This window comes from Dipteris shenzhenensis, chromosome 17, assembly GCF_047967505.1.
Source record: "Dipteris shenzhenensis isolate YYH24624 ecotype China chromosome 17, Dip_SZ_1.0, whole genome shotgun sequence".
In the NCBI taxonomy this organism is placed as follows: domain Eukaryota; kingdom Viridiplantae; phylum Streptophyta; class Polypodiopsida; order Gleicheniales; family Dipteridaceae; genus Dipteris; species Dipteris shenzhenensis.
Window position 1 is genome coordinate 19,901,070 of NC_141612.1, and position 11,869 is coordinate 19,912,938.

At 38.9% G+C, this 11,869-nt stretch overlaps 1 pseudogene; it reads left to right on the forward strand.

Moving 5' to 3' along the window:
* The first annotated feature begins 401 nt into the window (after positions 1–401).
* On the forward strand, positions 402–1,505 carry LOC147891818 (uncharacterized; annotated as a pseudogene).
* Positions 1,506–11,869: the final 10,364 nt, after the last annotated feature.

Here is an 11,869-nt window from a genome sequence, read left to right on the forward strand (position 1 = left end):
CTATCGAGGGCACAAACGATTCATTGTGTTGAGTTAGTGCTAGAAGTTGCATTCACTGTTGGAAAGGAGGGTCATGTCAAATTGCTGTTATTGTTTAAAAGAAGTTGTAGAGCATATTGTTGGAAAGGAGAGAGGTATTATATTGTTGATTATTGTAAAACAAAACAGAATATTTCCTTGGATCTTGTACAAAGTATGAAGCAAGCTCGGTACGCAATTCGATGTGGATGAAAACGTGCATATAAGGGGATAGATAAGTGAATCACATGATGGGAGTGACATTGCCACATTGAAGAGGATCATTGACTCATTTTTTAAGGTTTTGGCATCATCAAAAAAGCTCAAAAGTGTGCCTATTGAAAATGCAATATCAACAAATTATGGGAGGTTGAGTGCAAATGATGTGCCAAGTGGTAGCAAAAAAGGGGAAAATCAAGGTAAGTCAACTACAAGTGACGTGCTAGGTGGTAGTAAGAAAGACACAACTCTAAGAGATGTGATGAAAGTTGTGTTTGGAAGTAGTGGAAGTGGACTATAGCCTCTAGTGAAGGCCAGAAGCAAAAATGGACACAAGAAACCATCAAGCTTGGTGGAATTTGAAAATTACTACCCATTTGGATTGTAGACCACCTTCCCAATTCTTTTTTGGAACTATCAAAAAGCTTCTCAAAGCTATGTGTAGAGGGTTGAATAAAGAGCAAGTGGAGAAGCTCATTACAGATTTTAGTTATAACTGAAGGCCTCCTATAATGGTATGATATAACAAAGTATCCCTTGGAAAGAGTGAATAAAAAATATATTAAAAAGTACCACATTTGGATACCATTTGGGTAGAAATCAATATATTCTACTAACATATTCACATCCAATGATGATAATAGTATTGCACAAAGAAAGAGGTACTACCACACCAACCAAGCTAGGATTGTGGCAAATTGTTTGTTGGCACGTTTTTGTGTTGAGAAACTAGAGTCTCAAAATATATTGAGAAAATCCCCATACATCAACATACTAAAGTAGATGAGGGGACAATGGTGCTCTTTATAGAAAAAAAAACATAGCATGGGCTTGCAAAAGGACATCCACATCACAAGAACTGTGATGTATGTATAAAATTCCATTATGAAACATTTCTTTTCACTATTCAATTGCATAAATTCTTGAAGTCTTATGCCTTAAAATATTTTATAGGCTTTTATTGTGACACTGGCAAGGTAACATTGTGTTGCAGCTTTTCCATGGTAGATGTGCATATGATTATTAGAAGCGATGACATTTATAATGGCTAGATCTACTTCCCTGAATATTACATAGTAAGAAATTATTCAAAGGATGGAAAGTGCCATAGGAAACCTACCATGTCAATGTTTAGATGCTTGCATGGGATAAATGATGAAGAGATTGTGCGAATTCAAAATGACATCAAGGAAGGCACAACAGTCATTGCCAAACAAATAGTGATGGCACAATTCTTGATAATATTTAAGAACAATCCATGCATATGAAGAGAGATGTTGCACTATAATAAGAGAGATGTTGTGCTACAAGAACAGAGTTGCGCTACAAGAAGAGATGTTTATATTGGCAGAGCATCCTTCTTTGATGTTTAAAAATGGGGATGAATAAGTGCAAATTATATTTTGAAATCATTCCAAAATTGTACCATCTTGTTCGTGGTTGCTATGATTCATGGTTGAAGTTTAAGCTTGAACAAGGTAAGGAAACTCCATCATGGCTTGATGTTGTGAAGGGGTACCTGAGATGGATCATGGGACAAAGGCAAGGTGCAAGAAATAGATTGGATTCCTCCCAAGTTTGGAGTTTGTACATGGGTATTTTAAACATTGAGGTACTGGAATTTATACACAAATTGTACCAAGATTCAATGGCAATTGGGGTGGATTTCTTAGATGTGGCGTGCGTTTTGTTGAAGAGCATGATGGCAATTGCTTCTCCCCTACTGTTGTTCTTACTTGTGGCATTCTTAAAAATGGACCATGTATAAGCATGCTAGTAAGGAAGGAAAAAGATCTCATTGACATTGAGCACCATCAATATATTTAGTTTAAAGGATTGATGTCCTTTTTTAGAAGGCTTGTCTCCTTCTATTATTCGTCATAGTCTTCCAAGAATACAAAGCTTGAGACAACTTGTTAGCAAGCAACAAGTGTCATCAAAGGCAGCTTGGTTTCTATATCAACATCAACAATACATTAAATTGGTTGGGAGCATATCCCCACAGTTCATGTTCCCATGAGAATTATTTTTGCCTGGCCATACTATTGTGCATCATAGAGGCGGTTCTTCTACATTTGATCTCTGTCATGGTTGCTATGGGTCTCTATTTTGTTGTGGTGCATTATGTTTTGGAGGCACATAACTGCTAGTCGTCGGCATCTTAAGCCTTCTTTCAAAAATCGGCGTCTTTGCCAGCAAATCTATGCTATGGCTGAAGGTTTAGTTCCAAAGAGGGCATCCTTAACCTATGAGGCTTGATCTACGATACCCAAATTTTAATGGCTTATTTGAAATCATTTTATGCTACTCTATTGCTAAGAGGTTCCAATAGCGATTGCTGAGGGTCCAAATGCTACGAGAGCCACTTATTGCTGGTCGGCTATCTCTGGCTATCAAAACCTTATTGCCAGAAGGAGTTTCACTTCTTCCATTGTTCATGTTTAGTGTTTCCTTCTCCTAGTTATTCTTTGTGAATTGGAAGGTCTCTTGTAGCATTTATTCTTGCTAGCTCGTCATCGACCCCCACGATGTTTCCTCTAAAGGAGTCGCAGCTTAGGGGGGTCACTGAAAAAATGTAAGCATAGCACGTGGGTTCAACAGAAGGGATTTCTAAAAGCCTTTTTTTGCACAATTTTTACATATAGAAGGGTACCATGTAAAGGGGGTATTCACAGATTGAATAGAAAAAGGGTGTGTTTTATTCATGAAAAATGCACAGATAAGGGACTTTTTAAATTAGGCCTTGAATACAAATAATATAGAGGATGTACATATAGTGAACCTCCCAAGAGTCATACGCTACAATTTATGGCTCTAAATATGGTGTCATTATTATAACCTCTTTTAATATTCTCTAGAGGCATTTAGGTTACAAAGGGTCACGGTTAGGGTCATAGTTGGCTTGTGATGATAAGCAATGCAACTAAAGGAGCCATTTCTCATAGAGAGGTCCTTAGAACCAATTCTTTGAGCACAGTGTGAATTGTAGCCTTGGCTCCAAGTGTCAAAACATCTTTGTCGTTGAAACATCAAAGTGGTCATGTACTTGTAGCGACGGATTTTTTGACATATTAACCTTATCTTTCTAAGTTTTGAAGCTTTCTTGGGTTTTTGACACATGGCAATCAATTTATATCCCTAATTTTTCCCAAGGTTTACTAAGCCAAGTCAACCCTCAATTGACTGAGCTTTTATAGGCCCTCTAAGGTTCTTGTCATGCTTTGCCTTATTGCATTGGTTATTAGTCCTTCTACTTTAATATTCCTTGGCTAAGGGTATGTTTAAATGGAATTTCTTTTTGGTTTAAGGATAATTTTTACAAAAGGGGGGAGCTATTTTTTGTCTTTTGGGCCTCAATGGCTCAAGATATTTTCATTGGAAAGATTAATTCATCTCTTGATAATCAAGAGCTATTTTGGTCATATTTTCATGAGAAGTGGCGATCCTATTGTTGAGATATCGAGCACCACTCGTGATATGCCAGGGTGACTGTTGTGCATTTATGTCATTGACTTGTTAGCTGCAAATGCGGTTGGTACACCGCCCATGAATAATAGCTAAATGAAAGCTATCTTTATGTACTCTAGTTAGTGGCTCAATTAGTATACCACCTTAGTTAGCTGAGTTTGGTTTGAGACCCACATATAGGGTTCACCTATTCCTTTTGTACTTAGAGAGAGTTCTTTTGGCTTTCACAACGAAGAAGAGAAAACTTGTTTTCAGCCTCCACCTTTGTGTATATTCCCCCATTGTGTATGTGAGAAAGCTGCAAGTGAGACTCCTTACTTCTCTCCCACTCTCTTCACATGGTATCAGAGCTCGGTTCATGGTAAGGAGCTCAAGAAAGCAAACCAAGTTCGTGGTGTCTTGGTAAGAGGATCAGTGTTGCTTTCCTTTTTCGAGTTTGGGAGCAAATATCTACAGGTAGCACAGTCGAAAAGTGCAAGAGTGCACTGTCTCAGATTGGGACATCCTTCGCGATGTGGACATTATTTTTTTGATTCGAGGCCATTTCGGGGCCCATTTTGGTGGCGAAAGATTTTCGCAAGCACTCAGAAAAGCGCCCTATTTTTGCTGTGCGACCACTGTTCTATTGGTTGGTGAAAAGTTGCCACAGAAATTGCTTCGTATGCCTATGCGCAAAGATATTGGGAGTGACAGAATCATTCTTATTGCCTGTTGATGCAAAATTGTCACTAGGAAGTGACTGTGTGGTCAAATACCACTTTGGCCAGTTTTGTAGATTTGCCCTTGTGAGGCAGAAGTTGTGTTTTTTGCAGTGACATAATATTTTTGCAGTGTTTTGTAATGGCATGTGATGCTCTTTCACAGATTGTCACTGAAAAGCTTGACAATAATAACTTCCAAGCATGGAAGTTTAGAATGAGGAATTTCCTTAAGGGAAAAGGCTATTGGGAGTTCATTACTGGAGCTCAGTCCTAATGTTCCCAATCAACAAGAGTTGCAGGCATTTAAAGGATGGCATGAGAGCGCCAGAAAAGTTATGTACTGGCTGTCTATCAGTATTTCAGATTCTATGATTGTGCATATTCAGGATGCAAGCACGCCGAAGGAGGCATGGGATACTTTGACAAAAATATTTAGCACAAATACGCAAGCCAAGAAAATGTAGCTCAAGCAAGAGTTACATAATGTGCAAAGAGAAAATATGAGCATCAATGATTACATTGCAGATGCACTTACTTCTATTGGGTCGCCAGTGGAAGATGATGATTTAGTTTTTGTGACCTTGAATGGTCTAGGAAAGGATTATGCACAATTCCGGACATCCATTGCCATCCGTGAGAATTTTCTTGATTTTGAGGAGTTGACTGCTGTTCTAATTTCTGAAGAGCAGAGAAATGGTGGTGCATCTTCTTTAGGAGAAACTTCAAAAGAAACTTTCTTCTACTCAAATGCTAGAAGAGGTAGAGGCAGAGGTAGAGTAGGCCGATATGGAGGCCATGGCAGAACTCAAAATATGCAACAAATTCAAGAAAACCACTCCTAGGGAGGAGGACATGGTAACTTTAGAGGCAGGGGGAGCCAAAGAGGTCGTGGTGGATGGCAGAGAGTCCAAAATGCAAACAACAATGTTGAATGCTACTACTGTGGTAAAATGGGTCATATGATTAAAGACTGCTATAAAACGTAGAATGACATCATGATTGGAAAATTGCAGCAAGGCAATTATGCATCCTCTAGTAGACAGGGTGATGACAGAAATGAGCATTTGTTTATGGTGCATCACACTCGCATCACATGACTAATTCTATGACAAGTGCAAAAGAACGCAATGATGTGTGGTACGTTGACTCAGGTGCATCAAACCACATGACACGTCACGCAAAATGGATGTAGGATGCAAGGAAAATGGAAAGACCAGGATTTGTGGAGACTCGTGATGATACTGCACATCCTATTGTGCAAATTGGTAAAATTCCTTTGTCTACGCAGGGTGGAAAACAGAAATACCTATATAATGTATTTCATGTCCCGAATATCACCAAGAACTTGGTTTCTGTTGGTCAAATGGTTGAGCAGGGCATGTAGGTCAGATTTAATCCTCATGGATGCTTTGTTGAGGATATGAAAAATAAAGGTCGCTTGATAGCAAAAGGAAAGAAGAAGGGAATGATGTTTATGTTGGATGCAGACATGCCTGAATTGAGTGCAGCAATGTTTGCACATGGGACTGGTGTAGTTGCAGATATTGATATCTGGCATAAACGCATTGGTCATGTTAATGTACAATGACTTAAATTAATGCAGGCCAAAAATATTGTTGCAGGACTGCCTAAGTTCAAGGTTGCAAAAATGCGTAAGGTATGTGAAGCCTGTCAATTTGGAAAATAGGCAAGGAAACCATTTCCTAGACATGTTCAAGAGAGTGAGAGGCCATTGGAATTAATCCACTCTAATATGTGGACTACTAAAGCTGCATCTATTGGAGGCTGTCATTATTTTATTACTTTTATTGATGACTACAGCAGAAAAGTTTGGGTGGGCATTCAAAGCTTTTAAAGCTATGGTTGAAAAAGAAACCGGCCTGCAAATAAAATGCCTAAGGTCAATGGAGGGGGAGAGTACCTCTCAAATGAGTTTGCAAGGTTCCTACAGGAGCATGGCATAAAGCAGCAATATTCATGCAGTCATACCCCACAGCAAAATGGACTTGCAAAAAGGAAAAACAGGCATATTGGACAGGTATCTCGTGCCATGCTCAGTGAAAAAGACCTGCCATATTATTATTGGGCTGAAGCAGTTGCTACAGCAGTCTACATAATGAATAGGACTCCCACTACAGCAATACATGGCATGACGCGAGAGGAGAGGTATACTGGTAGGAAACCAGATATTTCTCATTTGAAAGTTTTTGGTTGCATTGCCTATGTTCATGTGCAAGATGAGTTGAGATCCAAGTTGGATCCAAAAGCTATGAAGTGCATCTTTATTGGTTATTCTCTACAACAAAAAGGGTATAGATGCTATAACCTTTCTACTCATAAGTTTACAATGAGCAAAGATGTTGTTTTTTATCAGATGAGCAGCTGGTATAAACCAGTAAATGTGATTGATGATGTAGATGCACAAAATGGTAATGTTGTACAAAATTCACAGCAACAATCACAAAATATTAGTGGACCTATAGTGTCCTATAGTAGTGGTTCACATACTTCGCCATGGATAGGTAGATTAAGATTAGGAGGATCTCGTCAAAGCAATGTAGATAGTGGTATGCAAGTATCACGAAAAGGAAAAGAGGAACGTTGATGTGAATGTAGGTCACTCTTATGTGGATGGTGAGTCTAGTGGCTCAGAATAGAGCCTTGATGATGAGTTGGGTATTCCTTTTGTTATTACACCTAGAGTAAGGAAGACAATGGATGTTTTGAAAGAACCTGATAGTGAACCTATTTTGCACAAGTCTACCAGAGCTAGGTATCCTGTGGATAGGATGAAATATGATGGATTTACAGCCATTCACTATGCCTACATGATCAAAGTGATACATGAACCAGAACCCACTTCTTTTGAGCAAGCCATGGGGAAAAAAAAATGGGAGAAAGCCATGGATGAAGAAATGGATGCCTTGGAAGCAAATGCTACATGGGAATTGGTGCCTTTGCATAAAGATAAGAATGCAATTGGCTGCTAGTGGGTTTAGAAGGTGAAGCACAATGCAAATGGTTATGTGAATAGATACAAGCCAAGATTAGTTGTCAAGGGGTATGCAAAGACATATGGCATTGATTATGAAGAAACATTCAGTGCAGTTGCAAGGATGGCAACCGTAAGAGCAGTCATTGCTATGGCTGCATCAAAGGGATGGTCTTTACATTAGATGGATGTAAACAATGATTTGTTGCATGGTGATTTGCAAGAAGATTATATGGAGCAGCCATCAGGTTATGTTCATGCTGTTCATCCAAGTTTGTTTGCAGGTTGAAGAAAGCCTTGTATGGCTTGAAGCAAGAACCCAGAGCATGGTCTGACAAGATACGACATTATCTTGTCACTATTGGCTTTTAGATTTCCAAGGCAGATTTCTCACTTTATGTGAGAAAAATAGAGAAAGGCATTATGCTGCTTGTCATTTATGTTGATGATTTTATCATCACAGGTGATAATGATGAAGATATCCTTCATGGGAAAATGCTATTGAAGCAGAAGTTTGAGATGAAGGATTTGGGAGAGCTGCGTTACTTCTTGGGCATTGAGGTGATTTCTTGGGCATTGAGGTGATTAGATCCACAAGTGGGATATGGCTCTTGCAGAGGCAGTATGGATTGAACATGCTGTAAGCCTATTTCAGTTCCTTTGGAGTAGAATGTGAAGTTGAACGCAGATGCAGGTGAGCTTTTGGAAGACCCTACTATGTACAGATGCATTGTAGGAAGTTTGATTTATATGGGATGATAGGCTATAAGCCTATTTCAGTTCCTTTAGAGTAGAATGTGAAGTTGAGCGCAGATGCAAGTGAGCTTCTGGAAGACCCTACTATGTACAGACACATACTAGGAAGTTTGATTTATATGACTATTACCAGGCCAGATTTGAGCTATGTTGTTGGGTTGGTAAGTCAGTTTATGTAGGCTCCAAGGAAACTGCATTTGGATGTGGCTAGATGCATACTGAGGTACATGAAGTCCACATTGCAGTATGGACTATTTTATGAGAGTGGGGTTCATATATAGTTGCATGGATACATTGATGCTGATTGGGCTGGTAGTATTTCTGATAGACAATCTACCAGTGGATATGTGTTCTCTTTTTGGAGTGCTGCAATCACTTGGAGCAGTAAGAAATAGCCTACAGTTGCCTTGTCGAGCACAGAGCCTGAATACGGGGGTGCAGCAATGGCTGCATGTGAGGATGCTTGGTTGCATAAGCTACTTTATGATATGCATCAGTCTACAGATGGGCCAGTTATCATTTATTGTGACAACATGAGCAGTATACGCTTGGTAAATAACCCAGTCTATTGTGCTAGAACAAAGCACATTGAGGTGCATTATCACTATGTGTGGGAGAAGATTCTAGTAGGTTTTATTGATCTAGTTTATGTAACCACAGAGGATCAAGTAGCTGACATATTCATGAAGGCAATGGGTGCAAAGAAGCTACGCAAGTTCAGAGACATGCTTGGTATGTAGGAATTTGGATTGAGCTTGAGGGGGAGTGTTGAGATATCGAGCTCCACTCGTGATATGCCAGGGTGACCATTGTGCATATATGTCACCAACTTGTTAGCTGCAGATGCGGTTGGTACACCACCCATGAATAATAGCTGGATGACAGCTATCTTTATGTACTCTAGTTAGTGGCTCAGTTAGTATGCCACCTTAGTTAGCTAAGTTTGGTTTGAGACCCACATATAGGGTTCACCTATTCCTTTTGTCCTCAGAGAGAGTTTTTTTGGCTTTCACAACTAAGAAGAGGAAAAGTGTTTTCAGCCTCCACCTTTGTGTATATTCCCCCATTGTGTATTTGAGAAAGCTGCAAGTGAGACTCCTTACTTCTCTCCCACTCTCTTCACACCTATGAGTGCAATTGATGTGGAGGAGAACGAGTGTGTTGAGTGCTCATGCTCAAATGTTGCTACATGTCAATAATAGGCTTTTTTGCCATTTTGGTGAAGCCTCGACAACAAAATCTTTATGGGAAGCTATGGAGAAGTCACTTTCATAGTGACATGTATTTTTGACTCTTATTAAGTTTGTATCCTCGTTCAAATTATATCTCTCTTGTACAAGAATAGACACTGCCATGTCTATATGACATTGGTAAGACCTTCACATTAACTCATATACGGATTTATATTTGTGGTTAGTAGAGACATTGATGCTACATGATACATTACATCTATAGAGTCATTCTCGTTATAATCAACACACTACCTCATTATGTAGTGAGTTGCAATAGGTAACACGATGTCTTCTTTAAAATACAAAACCTTGTAAAAGATTGTTATTGATAAAGGCTATCCCGTTTATCACCTGATGTTAGTGCAATACTCTACCTAGCTCATATTGAGAGGGAGTGTTGAGATTAGAAGATGTTTAGAGGGGTCTAAAAGCCACCCTCACATGATTGGTGGAAGTGGATATTGGATAGAGGTTAGATGTGGATGATGCAGACCTGGTTCTATATAGTGGATGTTTCCATTGTATGTGTGGATCATTCCTAGCCTTATGTGTTATGAAGGCTGATATATAATACAACCCTTACACATTGTTGGCTCCTATCATCAGTGATCTTCCATCTCTCCTTTCCCACTTGTGTGATCTTCTTCTCTTCCATTGAGCACTCATCTTACTTCATAATAGAATCAAGTGCTAAAGATGATTCATTCAACATGAAATTATCATTGATAAGAAAATGCTCATGTTTTATGAGTGAAAGATATCATCATAGGTTACTATCTAGAACATGGGTATGTGTTACCCCTGTGGCACAACAAGGGCCAGAAGTGTAGTCTACGGCAACAATGATGAGAGCATTGTGTGTGTAGAGTAGCAGTGGCAAAGCTCCGCTTGTAATATCTTGAGCCTGAAAGATGGTATGATGAATCTTAAAGGATGAGGATATCCAAAATCCTCTTTAGAAAAGATCCAATCATACTTGCAAAATTAGGATCTAAAGAGACAAAGACTAAATCTAGAGAGAAATAGACTAAAAGTCTACACTTTTTGAGGTCCCCCCAGTTTGTGTAGAGACCCAAAAGATCCCCCCCAAAAGTGGAGGGACTCTTGTCCAAAAGGTCTCCTACAAAAGAGGTCCCACCACAGAGGTACCTACAGATTTAGAGACCTACATGTACAAATATCTCTCAATGGAATGAAGCTCCCACTCTTTGGGGTTCAGTGTTCAAGCTCACTATTGTGCCCAACCAACAAAAACCCAACCTCAATCTCATTGAAGATTCGATGAGCGATTAGCATTGAGAAAAATACAAAGAAGACTATATCCTTATCCACAATTGTCTGCATGTACTCTCAAAGTTGTTGGTAGGCGACCTTTTTCTATATGTACATTATGAATTGCCTTCATAACAGATGTTACAATTTGATTGCTATCATGTAGATGCAAGGAATCAATCCATATTTTGCAAAAAACTTAAATCCATGCACTAACACTCTACATAGATGTGTCTTCAAAAAGTATTTTCCTTGTAGCTTAAAGAGAGTGTTAACAAATTGAGGTAATGCTGTTGTATTTTGATCCATACCATCTACAATAATGCACATGTACTAATTTGGATGAGAAATGGCTTGCTCCTTCCAAAATGCATATTTTATTCTAGAATGTCGAACAAGTCCATGATGAAATTCTCTCTCTTTGTTTTGGAGACATTGCACTCTCAAGTGCTCACTTTAGATCATCACAATCATTGCACTTTGACATTTTTTACCTCTTTGGGATTTTCCAAAGATCTTTTTCCAAAGAGTATACAAAGTATGAAAAGATGCTAGAGCACACCCTCTTTGCCTCTATGTTTCTCCAATAGAGTTAAATACTTCCTTTTTTATCAAACCTATCGGAAGATGCATTTCAGATAGACGGGGTTGAGGTAAAGCATTTTCATGAATTTAGTCTTTCAAAATTGCTATTTCTGCAACCGTTGAGGCTCTTGTTTTGGGCCTTCTTGTGTTTCCATGAATGCTAAATTTTACTCCATACTTTGCTTTATTAGCCAATTTCAATATGTGCCATGTGAGAATCCTATAATAATGTGATATGCATTATCGAAAATACTTTTTCCATTTATAATAGGCCTTGTCTGTTGTCCTAAACTTCATATTCTCCTTTCATCTACAAGAAAGCAAGAGAGTCTCATGAGTAGGTATTCATTTTTTCTGCTCTCTCCTTTCCCAGACATGTTCTTACAGCCTTTGATGTCATGTAAGTTAATGGATCGCATACATCTACACTTACATCATGTAAATCACATTGCTTTTAGCATAATATCTGGTCAATGTTTGCTTGGGTGTAGCCAATCACGAATTTTGGGGCCATTTTGGGGCCGCAACGCGATGTGCTTCTAGGTGAATATTTGAATTTTGCACGGACCCACGCTCTCAAAAATGTTTCCAACATCATGAAGGCACACTGGCATGTAATAATGAGA